Below are 11,510 nucleotides of genomic sequence, written 5' to 3' on the forward strand. Positions count from 1 at the left end.
CTAACACGGGCTTAATGAACATAAAGGAGCATATAAGAGTTTGGGCCTAATTAGCTCCAGCAAAGATGGCCCCTGCATGTGACTTAAAGAAACTAGGGTTTCTTACTCCTAATGGGCGGTTACATAGTATTTTAGGAGTATTAGGACTTTGTTTTTAGTTATCTTTTTTAGTTAGGATGTTTATTTCTATCCCATTTGAGTTGTAATTCCTTAATAGCTTAGAATTAGGGTTTTCTAAAAACTATTAAAGCCTAGTACGGATTTTCAAGTTTATTGATTGATTAATAATTAATATATTTTATGAGTTTATACTCTATTCTTAGTTCTTGTTTAAAGCTAATTCGAACTTATCAAGTAATTCATTGTTTGTGGCGTTCAAATCCAACTTATCAATTTAGAATCCTTATTAAATTATGGTGTTTTCTACCTTTAATACCATAGATTTGATAGTTTAATATACTTGAAGGGTCTAAGGTTTCCATTGATCTAGTTCTAGATAGATCTTGGGCAATGATATCAAACTTGCATACGGGTTTAATCCTTTAGGTTTTGTATTCTTGTTTAAATGTAAATCTTACTTATCAAGGAGTTGATATATCCTTATGGCATACTTGGGATTAGGGTTTAAGGGACTTAGTTTTCCTTAGGTTATAATTCTTGATTATCTTTCTAAGAAATCTTCCTTTTAACCTTTCTTAGGGGTTGAACCAAATTGGTTCTTGGAGTTTTCATATTAATGTCTTAGGGGTTCGCAATTCAAAAGGGATTCTCAAGCTTATTCGTGGAGGTTATAGAATGAGGACTTTTGCACTATAAAAAGCACATGCAACCGCATACTTAAGGCAAATGAGCATATTATTTCAATTTTCTATCTTGGGGGAAACCAAGTTTTGGGTTCTTTCAAGAGCTTTATGGACTTATCAACACTCATGCTTGCGAGCATAGACTTATTGCTCATGTTCTTCTTTTCTTTTGTGTTTTGTTGATCGTATATTGATATGGAATCTCTATGAATAAGCTTGAGAACCCTTTTTGAATTGCAGACCCCCAACATATTAACATGAAAAACCTAAGAGCCAATTCAGTTCAACCCCTAAAAAAGATTAGAAAACAGATTACTAAGAAAGATGATCAAGAATTAGAATTTAGAAAACTTGTTCCTAAATTACAATTTCAAAAGACTACATGAGAAGATGATCAGTCTACTTGAATGTTCCTTAAGCATGCATTCTACATAAGAATACAAAGACAAAGCAAATAAGCTTTAAGGTAAAAATACCAATTATTATTCAATTTTTAACTTCAACTTTTTTTAATTCATTACATTAAAATTCGTACTAGCCTTATATAGGCCTTAGAAAACCCTAAATCTTAACTAATAAGTATTTACTCCAACATCTGATCTAGATTAAAGATAATCTTTCTAACTAAAAGAGATAACTTAAACGAAGTCCTAATTAGGTTAAAATACATGTGTGGCTGCCCAAAATAAGCTATAAAATCCTAGTTTACCTAAGTCATGTAGATAGGCCTCATAATATAAGCCAAGTTAGATCCAAAGTCTTCATATGCTCCAATTCTAGTTTTTTGGTCTTTTTAAGCCAAATTAATTCATTCAAGCTCAATAAAATGAATTAGATTAATGAGCCTTGAACTTAAATCCAATTCTTCAAAACCTGATGTGTCCTTAGCCCAAATGTCTTGGATAAGCTCATTGACTTGCAATTTAAACTGAACTAGGACTCCTAGTTAAATTAGGATTCATAGTTGAATTAGGATTCCTTTTGTTGCTTCAACTCCTAATATCATCAGGACTCCTTATAGGATTAGGATTCCTAGTTGAGTTAGGACTCCTTATTTAATTAGGAACGCTGAGAATCACGGCACGCCTAAATATTTTGATTCAGGATTTGCACCATTAGGATCTCCATCCTTCCTTATTCCTCTAGGCACGAGGACTCATGATGATGCAAGGTTGGGCATAAGGAATCATGGGAACGCAATTAACAAGCTTGATCGGTGGCATTGGGCATAGCATGATGATCAAGCAGGAGAGACGTAAATCTAAGCGCATAAAGGAGAAATTATATTATTTTCAATTAATCTAGGCGTAATACAAGCCAGAATTCGAGCACTTTAATGTTTGAAATGCATATAATGAAGTAATTTGGATCAGAGAATTTTTAGCTAGGCCCACTAGAATTTACTCTTATTTTTATTAACTAACTCGTAAGATTTAGGGCTACGAGAGTTATTGCCTAGTCAACTCCTCTCTTGTTCTTAATTTGACTTTAGTTTATTAATATTTATTTATTTATTTATTCATATTTAGCTTATGGTCTCTTCTTCTTACGGAATAAGGGCTTTCACTCTATAGAAATCACATGCAACTGATACTTGAGGCTAATAAGCATATTATTTCAATTTTCTACATTGCAGGAAATTAAGTTATAGGTTCTTTTAAGAAATTTATGGAATTACCAACACTCGCGCTAGCGAGCATGGACTTATCCTTCACGTCCTTTCTTTCTTTTATGTTCTTTGTCTATGCTTGTGTTTAAAATAATTCGATTTGATCCTTACACATAGCAGTATGGAAGAGAACAAAGAACATGTGATTTCATTCCTTATCGGATATGAAATCCTACCTATATTCTCATTTTTTTGTCTCTTTTGTCTTTCTTTCTAATCTCTATCTAGTATGTTGATTTGGTTTTATATCAGGAGCATATACACAAGTGTTAAGTGAAAGCGCCTAGAAGTGGCAATCATAGGCACTGATCCAATGCTTCAATAACTGCGAAGAAAGAAAATTAGTTGGTCGTGTATTAATATCATTCTTCGAATGATGGCGGAGGAATATCTTAGAGGAGAAAGGAAACGTCGAGAATCGAGGCATGCCCAAATATTTTGACTCAGGATTTGCACCATTAGGATCTTCATTCTTCCCTTTTCCTCTAGGCACGAAGACTCCTAATGACGCAAGGTTAGACATAAGGAATCATGAGAACACAATTAATAAGCTTGACAAGTGGGATTGGAGCTTAGTTCGATGATCAAGCACGAGAGACATAAATCCACATGCATACAGGAGAAATCATGTTGTTTTCGATTAATCTAGGCGTAATACAAGCGAGAATTCAAGCTCTTTGATGTTTGAAATACATATAATTAAATAATTTGGATCAGAGTGTTTTTAGGTAGGCCCACACAATTTTATCGTTATTTTTGTTAAGCTAGCTTATAAAATTTGGGACTACGAGAATTGTTGCCCAGTCAACTCCTCTCTAGTTCATGATTTGACTTTACTTTATTAATCTTTATTTATTTATTTATTCATATTTAGCTTCTAGTCTTTTTTTCTTATCGAATGAGGGCTTTTGCACCATAAAATCGCACTCAACTGAATACTTAAAGCTAATGAACATATTATTTTAGTTTTCTACCTTACAGGAAATAAAGTTACGTGTTCTTTCAAGAAATTTGTCGATTTATCAACACTTGTGTGAGTGAGCATAGACTTATTCTTCACATCCTTCCTTTCTCTTATGTTCTTTGTCTACGCTTGTGTTTAAATCAATTCTATTTGATCCTTACACTTATCTGTATGGAAGAGAATGAAGAACATGTGATTTATTTTTCTTATCCGATCTAAAATCCTACCTTTATTCTCATTTTATTTTTTCTTTTATGTCTCTCTTTCTAATTTCTATGTAGTATGTTGGTTTGGTTTTATTTGGGGAGTATAAACACGAGTGTTGTGTGAATGCCCATGGAAGCAGCAATCCTAGGCACCCATCTAATGCTTCAACGAATGCGAAGAAAGAAAATTTGTTGATCATGTATTGATATTGTTCTTTGAATGATCATGGAGGAATCTGTTAGATGAAAGAAGGAATGCCGAGAATGGAGGCTTGCCAAATATTTTGACTCAGGATTTGCGCCATTAGGATCTCTATCCTCCCTTGTTCCTCTAGGCATGAGGATTCCTGATGACGTAAGGTTGGGCATAAGGATTAATAGGAACGCAATTCCCAAGCTTGACCGATGGTATTAAGGCTTAGATTGATGATTGAGGTGCGCAAAATACATACATCTAAATGGGGTTTTTAAGATTGATTTTATGGACATTTGGATGTGAATTGGTCCCAACACTCACCCTATGCGTTGTTTGTGTGCATTAAGTTCAAAAAAAGTCAAAGAATGATAAAGGGAAGAAGTGGAGCATAATTGGATGTCTAAGCTGCCAAAACAAGCTAAGTACGAGCATGAGGAAGCTGAACATGGCCGTGTTGGTTTCAACACTGGCCGTGTTCCCAACACGGGCACCAACACGGCCGTTTTGGATGCATTAGACATCAAAGAAGAAGAGGCGTTAGGGAGCACGACCACAGAGAGTAACACGGCCAGGAACACCAAACTGTATTCCTAACACGGCCAGGAACACGGCTGTGTTGGCGGCGACAGGGGGAATTAATTAAAAGAAAGAAGAGAGGAAAGAAGAAAGAGCGGGGGAGAATGTCCTAAACCCTAATATTTCTCTCTCTAAGGGTTTTCTGAGCTGGAACCAAGGGAAAAGGAGACTTGGATCAAGGTTTCAATCGGATTCCCTTCAAAGATTGAAGATTGGTCGAGGTTCGTTGATTGGTTTTCAAATCGAGCAAGAGGAACAAGAATCGATTCAATTCGAGCAAGAGGAATTGGGGCTATTTACTCTCATCCAAGGGTGTAATCGGGTTTTCTCTACCTTTACTCATTATTGTAATTGAATTCTTATGGATTTTGATAATGAACATGATTAGCTAGATTGATTAAATCTATTGGGATTTCTTTACTATGTTGGCTTAGTATTACATTGTTGGATTGTTTGGGTTAGTTTTGTATTCTTCTTGTTTTCAGTATTAATAAGATAATGCATTATTCATGAGACGTTGTGAATTGTGTGTTTAGATTGCTTTGTGTGATTAAGAAGTCCATTTGGTAATTGGAATTTTGAATAGCAAGAACTGGTTAATAATCGCTTAGAGATAAGGATAATTAACTAGCCGGATTAAGAATTAACAAAGCTTAATAGAGGCGGATTAAAGCTTAATGCTAATTTAAGAATCAATCGTTAGGAAGAGATTCCAACTTTAGGTTATTAGATTTAGGAATTTGGTTATCTCGAGAGAGAAACCGAATTCGGTTAAGAATTTGTCCACGGGTAGCATAATTAGACTCACAAATCCTCTATCTTTTGTTTGATTGCCAACTAGTTTAGGTTCCCTTTGGGTTTGCTTTCTTGTCTTGGTTATTTTAGTTATCAATTACTCCTGCATCTCCTTTAGAACTTAGCTTGTAGCTATTAGTTAGTTTAGAAATTATTCATCATTTATTTTAGGTTAATATAACAAAGAACAAAGGAGTAACTCTGAGCTTTCACTTTCCCGAGGAATACGACCTTGATACTTGCCATTAGTGCTAGACTTCATCGATAGGTGCACTGCCTTAGATTGTAGCTAACACAAGTAGCACACATCAGGAGTTTTTATGGTCTTGCTAATTTTTATAGAAGGTTCATTAGGGACTTTAGTAGCATTGCCGCACCATTGAATGAAATTGTCAAGAAGAACATTCGGTTCAACTGGGGTGATGCACAAGAAAATGCTTTTAATTTGCTATAAGATAGATGGTGTAAAGCTTCTTTGCTAATTTTACCTAACTTTGACAAAACCTTTAAGGTTGAATGTGATGCAAGAACAAAGACCCTACGCACTTGCATTGGCGTTGGGGCTGTTTTGATGCAAGAACAAAGGCTAATTTGCTATTTTAGTGAAAAGCTAAATGGTGCAGCACTTTGATACCCAACATATGACAAAGAACTATATGCTTTGGTTCATGCTTTGCATACATGGCAATACTACCTGTAGCCTAAGGAGTTTGTCATACATACAAATCATGAGAGTTTGAAGCATCTCAAGGGGCAAGACAAGTTGAACTGAAGACATGGAAAGTGGATGGATTTTATTGAGACATTCCCATATATGATCAAGTATAAGAAAGGTAAAGAGAATGTGGTTGCTGATGTATTATCCCGAAGTTATGCTTTACTTAATACTCTTAATTCTAAATTATTGGGTTTTGGGTTTATTAATAAGTTGTATTTGAATTATAATGACTTTGGTAATGTGTTTAATACTTGTGCTAATGGGGCTGCCTTTAATGATTTCTATGTATTTGATGGATATCTTTACAAAAAGAATCTCCTATGCATTTCTAGTTGTTTTTTGCATGAGATACTTGTTAAAGAGGCACATGGGGGCAGTTTAATCGATCATTTTAGGGTGCATAAGACCTATGACATACTGATTGAACATTTCTTTTCACCTTGCATGAAACGTGATGTGAATAAGGTGTGTGGTCAATGCATTATATGTTTAAAGGCTAAGTCTAAATTGCAACCCCATAGGTTATATGGATAAGGTGTGAAAGATCATGGTTATTTATTGTTTTAGGTAGTGTATGACGAGGATATCTAATCTTGATCTATTAGACCCTCTGCCAGAACTAGAGCGATCCCTCGGGCAATTGAGAAAGCAATTAAACATAGAGCAATAAGAGATTCAGGTTAGGAAATCCGTACACGAGAGTAAGTCCGGAAAGATTATAGTAGAGATGGTAGATGCCAACGACAACAATGACAATAACCGGATGATGTATGATTTTGTGAAACCATCATTTGAGGGGATATGAACATGCATTATGAGACCGGCTATTGCCGCCAATCATTTTGAAATAAAGCCTGATGTTATTCAGATGGTGCAGAAGTGAGGGGTCTCGCACGAAAAGAAGTCTAGAAATCAGAAGCGGAACCCCGTCTCATTTTGCGTGCGCCTATTTATAGATAGAACTGCCTTCGCCATGCCATGGCCCGTGCCACGGTCCGTGCAAATAGGCACAGCCCATGCCACAGGCCGTGCAACAGCCCGTGCATATATGCACGGCCCGAGCCACGAGCACCAACCTCCAAGAAATGCAAAATTTCTGAAATTGTCCAAGGGAGGTCGTGCAAAAGCCTCAAAACTGCGCGCCAACAAGGAATCGACTCCGATAAGCATCTAATACGCTTAAATCATCCAAATAGCTTGGTTTCTGTCCGTAAATCAATCAATCTCTATCGAGGAGTCCGAAAACCCGAAAAATTCAAAAACATACCACAGTGCGATCAAACAGGAATAAATATGACTCAAATAAGCGAATAAAAGGCTAATAAACAGTCAATAAACATGCATAGAATCATCTACATCAAACTAGCCCACACTTGAGAGTTTGCTTGTCCTCAAGCATTCAACAACTCTCTCCTCAAACAGAAACCAAATGACTCAATCAAATACATTACAGACGGTTAACTCAAAACAAGTCTCGAAACTCCGTGACGAATTTCCTTAAAACCCCCAAATCACTAAATCCTTGAGACAAAGAACAAAGTTAATAAAGCTGCTAAAATTAAAATGATAAACTATCTAAATTGAGAATTTGAGAACCAGGCCTTACAAGATGTCACTCGAAACACACAAGTGTATATAGGTAAGAAGAATATTGCCAAGCTCCCAGCGCAAAAGTACAGAAAAAAGTGCTTACCATAGGCTTGCTTATAGATTCGATCTCCACTATTGTGAAATAGTCAATACACATGAACAAAGGGTCTTGAGCGAGGTTGTAATAGGGTTAATGGTAGGGTACGAAGAATATGGAAAGTAAGCTGAAATTTGCTGGAAAATTATGCAGGTAATGCAAGAATATATCCAAGGATCAAACACTGTACCAAAATTAAACACTAAGTTGTTCTAATAATAAGATGATGCTCGAACTAAACCCTTATTCTAAAATTATATATATATATATATATATATGTCTTTTTTTTACTCCTGCAACAACAAAACGCAGGATGAAGTAATACAATGCTCAATGAAAGTAGTAAAATGATATGTATCATTTGGATTGAAGGAAGCATCTATGAAAAATCTGGTAACTTAGTGAATATATGTAAATTGATCCAAAATGAAATGCAGCATAAACGTACATTATTTCCAGCAATAATGGTAGAAAGAATGGTGGAATGAATAGAAGTGGTAAAATGAGTGTCAGATGTAATTTATAATGAAAGAAAAAGGCTAAGGCTCAAAATGGGTTCACTAAAGGAAAAACTGGGTTAGGCTTTTGGCCAAATTGTGTAATACCTAAGTGCTCAAATCATCTCATTACTATCAACAATTCATGTAATCTTAAAAGTCATCACAAAGCAAGTTCTAGAAACAAAAATTCTGCACAATGCTCACTAATCAAAAACAGAATGGAGCATAAAGCCTCACCATTGAGTGGGATAAAATTGCATGAATTCTCAAACCAAAGTTTAAACAATCAAACAATCTAATACGCATCAAAATTAACAGTGTTCTATATCCAAGATAAAGTGAAATGAAAGGATTAAGGAAAAGCACCAGTTTTACCTGGCTTGATTGAAACTAAGAGATTCGTTCATTGCCTTCTTCCCACAAAGATTTGATACAAGCAATAAGAATCCATTCAAAAGAAAGAAAATCATTAACTACTCGATTAAAACAAAACTCAAGCTAAGGACAGTAATAATGAACAGACTTAATCAATAAGGGAAATTAAAACAAGATAAAAACAACAAAGACAAAATTGGTACCTGCACAAATCTACGGTACCTACCCCACACTTCTGAAAAACACTGTCCTCAGTGTGAACAAGGTAGACACTCCAACATAAAAGGAATAAAATACATAAAATGAAGCTAATTATGGGAGTCCATAAAAGAAAATTGGAAAACTAAGAGAAAAACAAGACAACAAAAAGAGATAAAAACTAGAAAGTCTACTAGATACTATCCTTGATGTGTACTTTAACACTTCAAAATATGTTAGTCCTTAAAATTACGTACGAGCATCAAGTAGGCTAACTCCTACAAAACTCAAGAATAAACACATCCCAAGCAACATCTAGTAAAAGGTTCAATAAGATAACATCTCCTCAAAATCAAACATACTAAAAACAGACTGAAATATCTAACTGAAAAAAAAACAAATAACTACATAAAATAAAATAGAAATGTCCAAAAATTCAAAAAGCAAAAATAGATTCGGGAATCCCTCCCGAAGGCGCTTCATTTTGTTCGAGTAGGCTAGCTGGACTCTACAGCAGCATTCCTGTATCGCAGGCAAATTGAGAAGGTAGGCTCAATGTAAGTTGGGGCTCGAGGCATATAAGCGCAATGAGAAGGTCCGATGTGTGCGGTAGATGACCAAGGAGGCGCTCTCTGTACCGATTTGGGATGTCCATTCATCCACTACGAATTCCGGCTAAGTGACCTGTCAAAAACAAACTTGCAACTACCCTTCTCGGGTCTATCAAAGCACAAAGTCTCATATCGATACAAGTTCTTTTTTTTAGATGAATAACACATACTAACAGGGGAAGAAACATGTATAGCATCATCCATTTGTACATCTTGTGGTTGTGTATTACATGCAGGATCAATTCCATTAATACTACAAATGGCATGAGCATGGTCAGTGGAAGAACTATCAAATGAGGGTAAACTAAAAGTGACACAGTCATCCCCTACATTAAGTTCTAACTTCCCCTCAAATACGTCTATTTAAGCTCTAGCTGTGGCAAGGAAAGGTCTCCCCAAAATTAATGGTACACCATGCTCATTATCCATATCCAAAACCACAAAGTCCACAGGAAATATGAACTTATCTACCTTAACTAGCACATTTTCCACAATTCCCCTAGGAAGCTTAACAGAACGGTCAGCTAATTGAATGCACATCCTAGTGGATTTTGCCTCCCCCAAACCTAGCTTATTGAACAAACTAGTGGGCATGACATTTATGCTAGCCCCCAAATCAGCTAATGCATCATCAACACACAAATTACCTAAAGTGCAGGGAATAGTGAAACTCCCTGGATCGTGACGTTTCTCTGGCAACTTGCTCTGAAACACCGCTGAGCACTCCTCGTTAAGCTGAACATAGGCGACCTCCTCTGAATATGTCCTTTAAGATATTAGCATACTTCGGCATCTGCTCCAATGCCTTAATAAAAGGCAAGTTAATATGCAGTTGTCTAAAAATATCTAAGAACTTACTGAACTGCTCTTTCGCCTCTACTGGTTTAGCTCAGCAGGATAAGGAATCTTAGGTTGATATTCCCTGACTGGAATTGATTTCACCTTCTGTCCCTCAGGTTCCCTAACCTTACTGCTCGCCTCAACCTGCACATTAATAGTGGCATCATAAAAAACAGGCTTAGAAGGAGCTGAAACTAACTTACCTGAACGCAAAGTGATGGCGTTCACGTGCTCCCTCGGGTTAGAATTAGTGGTGCTCAGGAGCGCTCCTTGCTGCCTCTCAGACAACATCTTAGAGATTTGGCCAATCTGGGTCTCTAAGTTCTGAATCGAGGCCTGCTGGTTCCTAAGTGCACTATCAGTTTGCTGGAACCTCATCTCCGTAGACGTCACAAACTTCATCATAAGCTCCTCTAAATTTGACTTCTTTTCTAGTAGAGGAGGAGCTTGTGTAGGCCTAGTATTTGATGAAGTCTCCGAAACCAGTGGACCACGAGCGTTATTGTTCCTCCAACTGAAGTTGGGATGATTGCGCCACCCAGGGTTGTATGTATTGCTCTAAGGATCGTTCTGCTGCCTTGGGGCATTCCCCATATAGTCAACCTGCTCAATATCAGAAGACATAGCAGAATTAGATGGAAAAGTAGTAGAGGATGAAGCAAACATATGTACCGCAGTACAGTTCGCACTGTAATGCAGGCCACCATAAAACTCGCAGCCAACGTTCGCTGCATGAATCGGCATCCGGAGTTGGTCAATCTTCTTGGTTAGAAGCTCCACCTGAGCTGCCAAGGCTGCTGTACAGTCTACTTGGTTGACCACTCCTTGTCTTCCTAGTCGGCTCTTAGAGGATTGCCACTGATAGTTGTTCATGGCCATTTCCTCTATCAGGTTCTGAGCCTGCTCGGGTATCTTACTGTTTAGCGCCCCACCTACTGCGGCATCCACCATCTGCCTCATTTTAAGGTTCAACCCGCTGTAGAAGGTCTGAACCTGCATCCACAATAGCAATCCGTGATGTGGGCGGCATCTTAAAAGATCTTTAAACCTCTCCCATGCATCGTACATGCTTTCATCATCAAACTGCACAAAAGAAGATATGTCATTTCTAAGTTTAGAAGTTTTAGCGGGAGAAAAATACTTATATAAAATTTTTTCGGCCAACGCCTTCCAAGTAGTAATCATTTACTGTGGAAGGGATTGCAACCATCTGTTAGCTCTGTCCCTCAAGGAAAATGGAAACAATCACAGCCGAATGGCATCGTCGGTTGTTCCATTTATCTTGAATGTGTCACAAATCTCCAAAAACTTAGAGATATATGCATTGGGATCCTCGCTAGGCAATCCTCTAAACTGCATGCTCTGCTGGATC

At 37.0% G+C, this 11,510-nt stretch overlaps 1 non-coding gene across 1 annotated transcript; it reads left to right on the forward strand.

The window, feature by feature from the left end:
* Window positions 1-11,147: 11,147 nt before the first annotated feature.
* On the forward strand, window positions 11,148-11,254 carry LOC125369703. Its single transcript, XR_007215379.1, has one exon. It is a non-coding gene; the product is annotated as a small nucleolar RNA R71 (small nucleolar RNA).
* Window positions 11,255-11,510: the final 256 nt, after the last annotated feature.

This window comes from Ricinus communis, chromosome 3, assembly GCF_019578655.1.
Source record: "Ricinus communis isolate WT05 ecotype wild-type chromosome 3, ASM1957865v1, whole genome shotgun sequence".
Lineage (NCBI taxonomy): Eukaryota > Viridiplantae > Streptophyta > Magnoliopsida > Malpighiales > Euphorbiaceae > Ricinus > Ricinus communis.